The following is a 15088-nucleotide window of genomic DNA, read 5'->3' on the forward strand; positions in this document are numbered from 1 at the left end:
GTGGGGAGTGTAGACAAACATAGTTATTGCAGTTGATAATCTGCAGTTTAGAGATACTAGGCAACTACTTTAGCCTCTTAGGCAGCTGAATTAAAGTTTTAAGCATATACATACTTCAATCTTCTAATGCAGCATCTGTATGGATCTGAAAAGACAATTCAACTGTGTAGTTACTACCTCTCTCCTTCCCACTGAAAGACTATCTGCTTATGCTAGAATATATTCTAACAAAGGTAGATTATTTCAAATCTATAGTCTGAATGCCTCTAAAGTTTGGAGTGGAAGACCAAACTGTTATGTTTTTTTAACAAATCTTTTATAGGCTAACATTAAAGCCTTTGGAACTTTTGAATGCACGTCTAAAGTTGTAATTATATCTTGGACCAGTGCCATGCAACTAAGCATCAGAAACTTGGTACTACTGGCTTATACATTTTATTAGTATAAATATTTCATTTTACATTGTGGTAAAGTGACTACATCTCAAAACTCTTATTTCTTCATATGAATCTACAAATGTTTAGTAAATTTAATTATTCCAAATTAATATTATCATAGAATCATAGAATGGTTTATGTTGGAAGGGACCTTAAGGATCATCTAGTTCAAACCCCCCTGCCTGTGCCAGGGACATCCCACTAGATCAGGCTGCCCAAGGTCCCATCCAATCCTAAATAATTGTGAGGTGATGTAGTGGTTAAAGAGACAGCGTAAGAATTGACACTAGTGCTTATCCCAATAGGGGTATATTTCACATCTGTTATTTATGATGTGAAGTGCCGTTGGGGACAGATGCAGTAACTCTGTGCATAGTAATACCTTTAATTAGACTAACAGAATGAATGCTGTCCACATGCTTTAGGGGGTCTCATAAAAGCTTTACCTCTGATGCAGAGGGAATTGGTGCAATGGGAGAATGAGAACTCCAACAAGGACTGTAAACTGTGAAGATCAATATCTCCTAAGTTGTGCAGCACTCATGGATAAACTTACAATTCCTCTACGACCTTTCAGGAAAAAACTTCTGTGAACTTGGAAAGTTTAAGAATATAACTTATTTGTCAGTCAAATGACAAATGCCAGATGTCCTTCTGCTATCACTGTGCCTATATCAAGATTATAGTTTTTAAATCTAATCCCTTTTGTAAGCGACTAATCCCTTTTGTAAGAGACTAGGTTATTGGAGCAGAAAAATATCTTTACCTGAGACTACCTTGCCTCTCTTCTAGGCTACACTGCCTAAGGTACAGAGCTGAAGCTTGAGGGTATGAAGTCTTTAAAGTTAAAGCATAACAGCCTCTTTGTTTTCTCTGTTTTCCTTGCCATAAAGAGCACATAACTGGAGTGACAGAGTTCAGTGAATAGACGCTTTACACGACTGCCCATGGCAACACCTGCTGGCAGCTGAGTGTGACACCACTGCAAACCTTAACCCATAGCACAGGAAAGAACACAGAAACCCCTTGTTCAGTTTCATGTTTTATAATGATCAGAAATATACACATGGTGGGTTGCATTTTCCTCATTCTTGAAGGGAGTTTTTCCATGTGTTCCAGCCAAAGCAATGCCTGCAAATATTAAGACTAATTTTCCAGCCTGGTACTTTAAAAGTAACTGTGGCAATGCTACAATTATATCATGTTATATATATATGATGTTATATATATATATGATGTTATTTATATATCATGTTCCAGCTTGTGGGGCTGGCTTAAATGTCCATATTATGCTGTGCAAGCACAGTTAGGTGGGCGGGATATTTTAATAATCTGTGACTTTTGATTGTAAGTTGCATCTTGTTTCTTTGAAATAAAAGACCAATTGGTCAGGCTACAGAAGAAAAGACAAAATGGGATTTTAAAACTGGATCTTTTTGCATGGTTGTCGCAAAACAAGGACTTCCATTTGAACACTGACTGTGGACAAGGTGGTTAGGAGTTTAGGCTAACAAAAACTGAGCTGAACCTTGTGGGTGAGCTGGATAAAGTACAACCAAAACAAAGGAATCCAAATAGCCTCTGTTGTGGAACTACTTGCACGACTTAACCAGACTCCAGCTTGAAGTTGTATTCTTCCTGTGCTCTGTTATCATTTGCACACCTTGTTCCATTAACATCATGCCTTAAACATGCCCCAAATAAAGGCCAAATAATTTTTTTTTCAGTTCCTCTCTAAACTGCTTAGTGTTTTCAGGTTTCTTTGTCCCCTGAAGAGTTATGAGAACTGCTCTTAAAAAGAACATATCCTGTGGGCATAAAGATCCCAGTATAGCGTGTATGCTGGGGCAAGCGGCCGATGCCTTGTTGTACCTGCAATATTAGCAGCAAGCACAGAACAAACGGCCAATGCTGTCATGCTTGCTAGCTTGTTGAGACCTTGGAATCTTTATTAAGACCTGTGGGTTAAGAGGACAGGAATGCACTAGGCAGAAAACGTGAAGATAAGGGGCACATCTGTGGAAAACAGAGGGTTGCACTCTGTTGCTGCACTGTGGGATTCTCACAGGTGGAAATCACTGGGATAGCTGTTACTGGATACAGAGGCACTATATAAGGTTGCATTCTCTAAATAAAGTTGATCTCAATTGTCGCCCCCATCGACGAGGTCCATGCCTTAATCGCTACAATATCCTTTAGCACCCATAAGAGCTTTTTATGACCTCTGATGTTCATATAATGTTCATACCCAAATGCAAGGCTTGAAAAAAGAGCAAGCCTATGTAGCTTTTACACATTAGATGCCTGTGAGCAGTGTTTGATATGAAATACAGTGTTTTTAAATTCCAATTTTAATTCTTATCTTAAGAGTTAATATCTTAATTTATCCACAAAAAAGTCTCTATAAAGTGAAAAATAATTTACCTGTTCAAAATTTTATCTGAAACGGCACTAGTGGATATTTGCACGAGATGCAAGCTAAAACCTTATTAAATGTAAAAGCTGAGCAACTACCGCGGTATTTCATTCTCTATAGAGTTTTCTTAATAGCCGAGATCTTTCTTGGTGGAAGTTATTTTTATAATCATAACATAAGAGAAGATTTTATACACGTATAAATAAAACTTGGTAATGAAAAGTAGGTCAGTCCTTCAGTCTGGCTTTTAGCTACATCTTAAAAGATTTTTCTCTGCAGTGATTTGCTGATCCACTTATTCTTAATATCATAATCCTCGAATTTATAATCCTCAGTGATAGTTAATGATTGCTAACATGTATAATTTTCCTCATCAATTGCGACAGAGCCAATGATACATTTGCCCATGTGTTTGTGAGTGGCTGGCTGTTTCAGAATCTGGTTATTTAAAGTGTATCTAATTTAATTATCAAACAGCAAATACACTGTCTGCAAAAGTCACTGACCTAGAATGTTGCCTCTAAGCTTTTGAGCATGGCTGACAGTGGAATGATGTAAAACGACATGAAAGCTGAAGACATAATTGCTCATTGTGAATCTCTTTTTCAGTAGCTAACATTATTCCAGAGATGAAAAGTGACAGTTATGTATTTTTGGCAATGTTTCCCTGTAGGAAAAGAACATGCAACCTACTTATTTTTGCTACTGTTAGGGCTGACTCAAAATTATATTCATAAAATTTTATTTACTGACATTATGGACTAAATTTTTGAGTGGTCTCTGCCCAAGTACTAGTTTAGGGCCCTCATAGTCTAGGTATATAGTCATGCAAAATGAGCTGTTAGAGGTTTATCCACAAAACATCACAAAAGTTATTTCTAGGAGAAAATTCTGTGTTTTGGGAGTAGCCAAAAAGAAAAAAAATGAAAAGAAATTACAGCATCCAAAACTGAGATGCTGTTTCTGAATATCTGGCCGCACAAAACTAAAAAATGCCATCTGGTGACAACTTTACCTTCTACCCAGATTCTATCAGACTCTATGTGTGTGTGCGTTCCCTTTGCTTGCAAATGTACACTTGTGGCTGATGGAAACGCTACATATGTGAAAGCTTGGAAAGCAGTTAGTGAGCAACCTTATTTTAAAAAGAGCTGATAAAATATAGCAGCCAACAATCTTAAAGTGAACATAGAGCCTAAGCACATATTGCACTATTCTGTGCTTGTAAGTATGCAGTCTCTGTGCTCATTTTAGCACTGTTGGTTTCTGACGATGATGATAAAGGTACATAAGTTGCCATCAGCTCAGGAGCCTACCAGTCTCATCTATGTGCTATGCAGAAATACTAACTTTATTGATTAAAAAAGTTAGGAGAGCCTGTTAAAACTGCAGCTCTTCCTATTGTGAGGAGGATAGCGGCATCAGTGAGCTCAAGCACAGCAAGCTGCTAATGTAATCTTATTGATTTGGGGATTGGAGTCAGAGTTTCTTTGTAGACGTGACCTACATTTGTGGTAGAAAGATGGTTAAAGACTAGTCAGTTTAATTTTAATGACTACAGAGTCCTTAAAACATGGTCTATTACATGTAGGCACTTTATTGAAGAACATTTCAGTTTTAGTTCAAAGGCTGTTATACCCTCCTGGCATTTTATCATGGCTATCCTGAGCTAACCTGATAGTGTCCTCACAGAAAATTCATAAAGCAGGAAGGTTTCACTTTCAGGAAAATATAGCTCAAGTACCTAATCTAAGTAGAGAGGAACCACTAGCACTAGACAAAATTGACTGGACAGGTGTGCACCTAAATTCTAGCAAAAAAATATCTGTGCAGATATGAATGTCTCAAACTTTGATTATTCATGAACAGTGTTTCTGACTAATTAGCAGTAGATACTGCCATGCCCCCAAAATCTCAGTACAGGGTTTAAAGCAGAAGAGACAGACCCACACAGATAACAGTCTCTGTAAGTAGTGAGGGAACCTAATGTCTTTCTTTCTTTCTTTCTTTCTTTCTTTCTTTCTTTCTTTCTTTCTTTCTTTCTTTCTTTCTTTCTTTCTTTCTTTCTTTCTTTCTTTCTTTCTTTCTTTCTTTCTTTCTTTCTTTCTTTCTTTCTTTCTTTCTTTCTTTCTTTCTTTCTTTCTTTCTTTCTTTCTTTCTTCCTTTCTTCCTTTCTTTCTTTCTTCCTTTCTTCCTTTCTTCCTTTCTTCCTTTCTTCCTTTCTTCCTTTCTTCCTTTCTTCCTTTCTTCCTTTCTTCCTTTCTTCCTTTCTTCCTTCCTTTCTTCCTTTCTTCCTTTCTTTCTTCCTTTCTTCCTTTCTTCCTTCCTTCCTTCCTTCCTTCCTTCCTTCCTTCCTTCCTTCCTTCCTTCCTTCCTTCCTTCCTTCCTTCCTTCCTTCCTTCCTTCCTTCCTTCCTTCCTTCCTTCCTTCCTTCTTCCTTCCTTCCTTCCTTCCTTTCTTCCTTTCCTTCTCTTTTAAGCATGATGAAATATCTGAGGTTCCTGTCTGCATCCACAATGACACTGATGGGATAAGTTGTGTAGCAATGGAGAGAGGGGAAGAATTATTTTCCAGAATTGACTCTGGACAGTTAGTTTGTGGTATTTACTTTAAGCAGACGTGTGGTTTGGTTATTGTACTCTTGATCCATGTCATCTGGTTCCAGAAGGCAGTTCCAGTCAGCGGTTATGAGCATTTATACACATACCTGCAAACTTTGTAGAACATAAATTATCTCTTCATGTCTTGTAAAGGCTGATAAAAATCTGAAGCGAGTACATAGTTCTGAGTCAGATATGGGTGCCAATAGGCACCCCAGATGAAGAAGTGCTTGGATATTGTGACAGAAGCTGTTTTAAATGATGTGACAATGTTTTGCTTTGCCTTTTTTTTTGTTCTCAAATGCAAAACAAACAAACAAACAAACAAAAAGGCTTATTCTTACCAGCTCTGTGTCAAAATAATGGGAAATGATGTAAAATGAACAATGCAAAAGAGGAAAAAAAGCTGCCATTGCTTCAAGTATGTAAACTTGTGCTCCGGGAGCCATTGTCAAATGAAAATATACTGTGAGATCTTTCTCACCCACATACCTCAAACTATATGAGGAGAAGGAGACTGTAATGTGGTGGCAAAGGTCAGATTATCATAATGTGGGTGTGACGTTTCTGCCCCAAAATACTCTCCTGCCTGTTGTGTGCTGAATTTCCTTATTTGTACCTCTAAAGCAGTAATCTGCACAAATGGAATACTTAGGCATCCAAGGGCTGTGTGTCCAGGGCCACCCACAGTTTGCCTGTGGGCAGAATTGCTCTTTCTGTAGGTGGGAGCATGTGCTTTTCAAGTACATGTTCTTTTGTTGCTCTCTCCCCACTTCCCCAAGGGTGACATCTACCTCTGACTGCATTTCTAGTCAGTGTAGGAAATGTGAGGCAAAGCTACTTTTACAGTTCTCTGTTGTACTGGCTTGCCAAATCCTCGACTTGTACAAATTGGCATAATTCCACTGAAATCAATAAAAGTATGTTGACTAAAACCAGCAGAGAATCTGACTTCATTAGCTGGCAGACCCCAATCCACATGAACTTCTGGAATTATCTCCCACAATAGTTTTGGATGTACACAGATCTTCCTGGAGATGCTACAAAGACTTCCTTTAAGATATTCTGCAGCCCACAGCTGGCTGCTGTCTTTAAAATACTGCATCTTTTCCTGTTGTCTTCTACAGTTATATTCTTAACGTCTGTCTGAAAGTTCTTTTAGTTTTGGTATCCTTTTGGCACTTCTTGGCCTCCCTGTTCCATGGGGCAGTGGATGCAGCAATTTCATAATCTCTGTCAGTGTGGTAACTGGCAGCATATTGATGCTGAGACAGTGAACTGGATGCTGCTTAAATGTAAATATATCGTCATGAACTTTAGGCTTATCACAGCTCATTATTTTGAGGCAAACAGTAATTAGCACAGTGTGTACTTTATGATAATTAGGAATGTTTTACGCATCAGATGGTCATGTTGACTTTTGAGGGCAACCACCTGGAGTCAGCTCTCACTAGCTAAAATTAATATTTTTGTATTTCTTTTTATTTCAGTGTTGCAAAATGCTTATAATAAAAATATTTTAACCATTTAATCACTAAATAATAGATCCAAACAATCAGATAGTTTAATAGCATGCTTAAGGGGATAACTTGCCATTACTCATGACACTGTAGTTTAGATAAACTACAACGTGCATGAACTATCTTCAGTGCAAAGAGAAAATTCCACTCTCTTAATGGACAGGTGAATGTTACTTTCCAGCTATCTTGCCTCTTTGCCAAACCCAGCATGTGAACCTTCTGAACAAAACCATCCTAGAATTGTGGTATCTGGTCTATTTCACAGAATGACCTGAATTTAGTGTTTGATGGGAACGGTTGGACTCGATGATCCAGTGGGTCTCTTCCAACCTGGTTATTCTGTGATTCTGTGATTCTGTGAATTGGAAAGGACCCTCAAAGATCACTGAGTCCAGCTCCTACCTCTGCATAGGCCAACTCCAAAATTTACATCATGTGTCTGAGGGCATCGTCCAAATACTTCTTGGATATTGTTAGGCTTGGTGCCACGACTGCTTCCCTGGAGACCCTATTCCAGTGCTCCACTGTGCTCTGGGTGAAGAACCTCTTACTAACATCTAGGTTAAACCTACCCTGGCATATCTTCCTGCCATTCCCTCAGGTCCTATCATTGGTCACCAGAGAGAAGAGGTGCTCCTCCTCCTTCCCTTGTGAGGAAGCAATAAACTGCTATGAGATTCCACCTAAATCTCCTCTTCTCCAGGCTGAACAGACCAAGTGACTTCAGCCACTCCTCATATGACTTCCTCTCTAGACTCTTCACCAACTTCGTGGCTTTCCTCTGGACACTCTCCAGTAGCTTGATATATATTTTATATTGCAGCACCCAAAACTGCACACAATGCTTAAGGTGGGGCCACACCAGTGTGGAGTAGAGTGGAATAATCGCCTCCCTTGACTGGTGAGCAATGCCACACTTGATGCACTGGAGGACACAGTTGGCCCTCTTGGCTGCCAGGGCACACTTTAGGCTCATGTTCCGCTTGCCGTCAACCAGAACCCCTGGACCCCTTTCCCGAGGACTGCTCTCTTGCCTCTGGCTCCTCAGTCTGTATGTATATCCAGGGTTGTCGTGTCCCAGGTGAAGAAAACAGACACTTGCCCTTGTTAAATTTGATGTGGTTGGTGATTGCCCAGCTCACCAATTTGTCTAGATCCATCTGCAAGGCCTCTTTGCCCTCAAAAGTGCTCTCCCCAGTTTTGTGTCATCGGTGAAATTGGTCAGTAAATCTTCGAGTCCTGCATCCAGGTCATTTATGAAGATATTAAGTAGTACTAGTCCAAGATGGATTCCTGCAGAACCCCACTTGCAACTGGTCACCAGCCCAATGTGACCCTATTCACTATGACCCTTTGAGTCCAACCCAATTGCTCACTCACTGTATTATGTATTTATCCAGCTGTCTGCTGGACATTTTCTTTAGGGGGAGACTGTGAGAGACAGTATGAAAGACCTTGCTGAAATCCAGAAAGGTTACATCAACTGTTTTTCCCTGGTCAACAGCGTGGATAACCCTGTCAAAGAAGGAAATTGAATCGGTCAGGCAGGACCTTCCCCTTATATAACTGTGCCAGTTGGGACTTTTTTAGACTTTTTAGACCTTTTTAGACTTGTTTTTTTATTACAAAGTCCTAGTGTGACATTCCTAATAGAGAAAATGATGATGATTAAAAAATAATAAATAAAAATCAATCCCCCCCCAACAAACAAAACACAACACAACTTGTACTGCCAGATCTCATGCTAATCTCTCTGCAAACTTAAAATAGGTTAAAGTAACTTTGTTAAAAAATCATTACAAAGTTTAGAGCTGGCTTGGAAGCAGATGTATCTCATGAAACAAAATCAAGAGAGGTCAGAATATGTATATAAGCTAGCTGCAGAGCAGGGGGGCTAATTTCTTATTCACTGTGAAATATAAACAAAGTTTCCATGGCAATTCATAGCATGCATGGATTGCACCTGAGGCTTTCCCTAGATTTTTGGTATCAGTTTAGATCCAAACCTAGGAGGAGGAAAATATTTCTGGTTCTAGTGACAACATGAAGGCATTCTCATGACTAGCAGATGTAGAAATAGGGCAATTCTATCAGATTTATAGTAAGAGCTGTATTTGGAAGTTGTATGATTTAAGTACTTGTCATGTTTCCTTCTCATATCAATCCTTCCTAAAATTAAACATAAACCTTATTTTATATATATTTGTCAGATATATTTATGTATTCAGTTTGTGATTATTGGTTGTTATGAAGTGAAAAATCTAACACGGCTATGTAGAATACTGAGGTTGTAAATACACTTTGGATGCTGACAGCAGGAGAGACAGCTGAACATTATACTTACCATATGAACAAAGAGTAGGATGCAATACTGTAAAATAGTGTTATTTTTACTTCTAATACACTTCTTATTGGATAGTGGTTAACTTTTGTAGGTGCATTGCAGAAATTCTCTATGCTTAAATTATACCACAGTATCTGCAGTGTCTTCCGACAATTAAGCTCATGAAAAACTTGATGGTTGTGTATTTATTCTTTTTATTTCTCCTTTTACAGTATGTATTTTAAAATTAAAATAAGGAGGGGGAGAGGAAATACAATGACAAGTCTAAATATTTTTTTTTGCTAAATCACAAGCAGCTTCTGCTTGTATTCTAAGTTGATTCTTACTAATACATGCTGCCATGGTTTCTAAGTTTCAAAACCTTAGTGAATTTTTAGGGGGGAGGAGAAGCTATATTTTGAAACAAAAATCACTGAGTTAAAAAAATTGCAAGGAGATGAAGTAATCTATTTCAAGTTAGGAAAGAACTTGTAGACACTTATGTATCTATGGAATAATGTTAGATAAATTTAAATGTGTTAAATGTGTGGTGCCATTACAAATGCTATTTTTGGCTGAAAAGGATCAGTGATTGCTTATAAAATAAGGAAACATCAGACTATTTCAGCAAGACTTGGCTGGGCTGTTTGGATTGCGGTCTATATTTCTGGCACTCACACTTAAAGAGGATGCACAGGGAGACCAAAAAAATTAAAATTAAGACAAATTTTTACAAATCTAAATAGAAGAACGGGTAAGATATAAAATTAATCTGGAGGGAATGTCACCATGTGAGTGCTACTAACAATGTTTTGCATTGTTACTCTGGTAAATAATAAACATAGATCATCAAAAGAAAAGAAAGAGAGCAGGATCAGGAAGAGAAGTAATGTTCCCTTTAAGGAAAACTCAGTATTACCAGATTTTTTTTTCTTAGAAAGACACATGAATAGAGTCCAAGATTATCTAGGTACTGCTTCCAGTTCAGCTATAGACTACTTCTATATTTAACTCTTTGACTTACACTATGTCACTTCATTATCTGCAAAACAAGAGAAGTTAGTGTGGTGGTGTTAGATTGTGCCAAGAAGAGTCTTAAAGTCTAAGATATAGAATCATAGAATCATAGAATCATAGAATCATAGAATAACCAGGTTGGAAGAGACCCACTGGATCATCGAGTCCAACCATTCCTATCAAACACTAAACCATGCCCCTTAGCACCTCGTCCACCTGTGCCTTAAACACCTTCAGGGAAGGTGGCTCAACCACCTCCCTGGGCAGCCTGTTCCAGTGCCCGGCCATCCAACCAGTTTTCCACACAGGAGAGTGTGCGCCTGTCCAGGCCAGAGGCTGACAGATTCTGAAGCAGAATGCTGTGAGAAACTGTGTCAAAGGCTTTACTGAAGTCCAGGAAGATCCATCCACAGCCTTTCCCTCATCCAGTAGCCGAGTCACTTTGTCATAGAAGGCAATCAGGTTAGTTTGGCAAGACCTGCCTTTTGTGAACACATGTTGACTGGGCCTGATCATCCGGTTCTCTTGCATGTGCTTCATGGTAGCACTCAAAATCACCTGTTCCATGACTTTCCCTGGCACTGAGGTCAGACTGACAGGCCTGTAGTTTCCTGGGTCCTCCCTGCGACCCTTCTTGTAGATGAGCACAACATCAGCCAGCCTCCAGTCCAGTGGGACTTCCCCAGTCTTCCAGGACTGTTGGAAGATGATGGAAAGGGGTTTGGCCAGCACATCCGCCAGCTCCTTCAATACCCTTGGATGAATCCCATCTGGCCCCATAGACTTGTGGGTGTCTAGCTGGGCTAGCAAGGCTCTGACCACCTCCTCTTGGATCATGGGAGCCTCATTTTGCTCCTCTAGCTCCTGGGTTTGTACACAGACGGAACGACCCTCCTTACAACTAAATACTGAGGCAAAGAAGACATTAAGTACCTCAGCCTTTTCCTCATCCCCTGTCACTGTTGTTCCTTCTGCGTCCAGTAGGGACTGTATGGTCTCCCTAGTCCTCCTTTTATTATTTATATATTTATAGAAAGTTTTTTTGTTATCCTTCACAGACTTGGCCAATCTGATTTCTAGCTGAGCCTTAGCCCTTCTGATTTTTTCTCGACACAATCTCACTTCCCTCCTGTAGTCCATCCAAGAGGCCTGTCCCCTCTTCCAGAGCCCATAAACATTTCTCTTATTCTTGATATCACTCAAGATCTCTCTGTTCAACCAAGCTGGCTTTCTCCCCTGCCGGCTTTTTTTCCGGAACACGGGGATGGCTTTCTCCTGAGCTGCTAGGATTTCCTTTTTGAAGAGCTCCCAGCCCTCATGGGCTCCCTTGCCCTTAAGTACTGTCTCCCATGAGACTTCACCAACCAGCCTTCTGGAAAGTTCAAAATCTGCCCTCTGGAAATTTAATGCTACCGTCCTACTAACAACCCTCTTCACTTCACCTAGAACAGAAAACCCTATCATCTCATGGTCACTTAGTCCTAGGCGTCCACCTACTGCCACATCTCCCACAAGGCCTTCTTTGTTCACAAACAGCAGGTCCAGGAGGGCACCCTCCCTTGTTGGTTCATTCACCAACTATGCAAGGAAGTTGTCTTCCACTGCATATGGTCCTGCATATCATAGACTATTTCTATCTTAGGAATTCTTTGACTTGTAGCTTAAGAAATAAAACCAAGTGCCTTTCTATATTTGCTGAAAAGAAATTATAGGCTTGTTGCAGAAACTCTTGTGTTACATGTTTTGACCCATCTTATTCTAGAAGTCAGAGGAAAAAATGAATATTGAGAGCTAACTAAAAAAAGAACAACTCCAACCTTATAACAAGCCGTTAGTACCACCTCTACTCTCTTCAAGCACATTATTTTGTGCACTGGGGAACAGCAACTGAGCTCTCATGTATGGAAAGTATAATCCTCCTTCTCCTCCTCTGCTGCCATAAGCCTAGTGCTCCTATTATGTCAAGGTCCATTGTGTTTACTGCAACTTTGATATGCTTGACCTAAAAAGATTGCTGGGAGCTAATTATTTACAATGACACTGAGGAGCAGTTTTCTAGAATGACTATATGGCCTGTGGGCATTGCACTGAGTATGCATGTATCATATTAACAAAAAAACATGAAAATTACCATGAAGACTTTCCACAATATCTTACAAATACCATTACAACAAGGGACTTTTCTGTGGCTTTATGGTTTAAGGAAAGACGTGTGCAAGCCACCATCTCATGTGGGGTGTGGAATAATACCATTGTTTTGCCAAAGAACATTCTATAAATTACTTGTCTGCGGAAGTTGTCTTTTAGTTAAGTTGTATTCAATATTACGTATCTGCACACCAAGAAGATATTTTTCTATCTCTATATAAAAACATGAGGTCATCAAAATCACTGATAAATTTTACAGTAGGCACCATTAAAACAGACCATTGCTGCAAAGTCTGTTCTTCAGAAACCAGCAAAAATTTGCAGTCTAGGTGAAAATTTTGTTTTATATTTGTAATGGGTTTGGATTTATCATCTACATCTAGGTCACTGCTGGCTGAGTTTTCTGTACCCTGTTCTTGTAGGGTATAAATTGTTGCAGTTTACTATTTAGTGCGTGTATGAAACAAAAAATAAGGGAAAAATGCGTATTTTGAGAGAAAGTACTGCCTTAGAAAAAGTTGCAATTGACTTAATCTTTTTCCTGCACTAGAATCTGCCCACTCAATGGTAATCATTCAGACACTATAAGTTAGCATAGAAAACATATACATAAAAATCATCCTTGCCCCAGGCTGCTGGTTATTTCCAGTGTTGTCAAATTCCAGAAACTTCTATTTCGGTAACTATTATCGCTGTTAAAAACTTATAACAAAACTCTAACATTAACAAACGTATTGCAGAAACAAGACCTGATTTTTGTTTTCCAATAAGGGACTTTGATGCATACTGTTGCAGGGACATACTAGCTGCAACCTAATTCAAAAGTTTCTCCTTCTAGATAGAATATATAGCTTTGAGTCCTGCTTTTAATATGATCTTTATCTATCTGCAAATATAAGTTGGTGGTAATTCAAGCTCCCATTTTTGTAGAAGTAAGTAAGTTTAAAGATACAGGCTTATCTGTGAACAGTGTTGCTGAGAAGTCGTATTGCCATAGCAGCCCTTCCTTTTAATATTTAACTCTGCTGCCTATGATCACATTAATATCCAGAGTACAACAACCCCTGTGAGTTCTTGTCTACTAAATATTACACTGAAAAAAATATAATCTTCCCAAACATCAGTTTTAAATAATGTCCAAACAATTCCAGGATTTGATTTGTTAATGTGGTTGTCTTTGAGAAACTGTTTTTTTTCCCCTGTTAATATCAACCTTGCATAGGATTTCAGACTGTTCTCTTTCATGATTGAAATATATTTTGTCATTTAAGTGTACTGGTAACACAAAGTTCAAGAAGCAACTTTGGGTGTATCCTCCTATGATAGCTTTGCAACCTGTTCAGTTTGTATATGCTGAAACATGAATGAAATAAGCAAGTGCAGTATACAACACGTCTTGTATAACTGATGTGCTGAGGAAACTTTTAATATAATCCTACTAAAATATTGTTAATGGACCCTCCTTTCTGATGAGGAACAACATGGATATTGTGCAATCAACTAACTTTTGGAAGCAATTCCTATTGCAGAATATCTGGATTGCACTAAGTCTAAAGGCTGAACTTACCTTGGATGTCTGAGGTGAGAGAGATGTAGACTGGTCCTTCTGAGTGTCTGTCAAGGTTAATAAAGGTTTGTAAGGAAATAAGGACGAAGTTGTGAGCTTTATTTACATTTTTATTTTCTTATTGCTATCAGCAGTACCGAGAGTGACATAGGTGCCCAAAGTTTATGGTAATTTTACAATTTGACTACTATTCCATTATTATTACTGGATATACATGTCTCTGTAATCTTTCAGATCCCTGAAAATAAGCAAATGTAATATCATTTGCTGTCTAGTAGTGCTTATTTACATGCTTAAAATCAGTTTCATGTAAAATTAATTGATCTTTTATTTGATATAACATTTTATCCATACCTTTGAACTATGGCTCCCATTTGTATTTGTGATGACAAATACAGAAGAAATTTTTGAGCTATTCCACAACAAGTAGTTAAAAATGAGATTTAAGTATTATTTCTACTTATGGTCAGAGTCCTTAGGAGTGTATATACACAAAGCTCCACATACATACTGAATAAGATTTTTTATGTTTTCAAAGATGCTGAACCCTGAGAGGACAACATTCTAGAAAAATGCAGTATTTTATTTTTTTTCTAGTCAGATAACTTAAACACACTTTAAAACAAGCAAGCAAAAAGTGAATATCCCCAACTAATTTTGATCAGAAAAATGTAGCCTGTAAGAAGAGTTTGCTTCCCACTACCACTTTCAGAGCTGATGTTCCTCTTAATGACAACAGTAAAATGTGGGGCCACAGTTGCATTCATTGTTCAGTGAGCTTGTCCACATAGTTAAACCCACCGACAGCAATGAATGTTGATTGTGACCTTTTTTGTAACGCTTGGCAGGGTTGGGGAGAAACATCATGTGGTGGTAAGGTTGCTATCTTCGCTGTTAAGGCCTGAAAGCATGAAGTAAGGAGGAGGATGGTTGGCTGGAGGGTACAATCAACGGTCGATGGTTTTCACTTTAATTCCAAACTCACCGACAGCGTTGAATGTTCACTGAAGCAACCACTACAACAGAACTCCATTGACTTGACAGCATCCTCAAATGTCTG

The sequence above is a fragment of the Phaenicophaeus curvirostris genome, chromosome 8 (assembly GCF_032191515.1).
Source record: "Phaenicophaeus curvirostris isolate KB17595 chromosome 8, BPBGC_Pcur_1.0, whole genome shotgun sequence".
Lineage (NCBI taxonomy): Eukaryota > Metazoa > Chordata > Aves > Cuculiformes > Cuculidae > Phaenicophaeus > Phaenicophaeus curvirostris.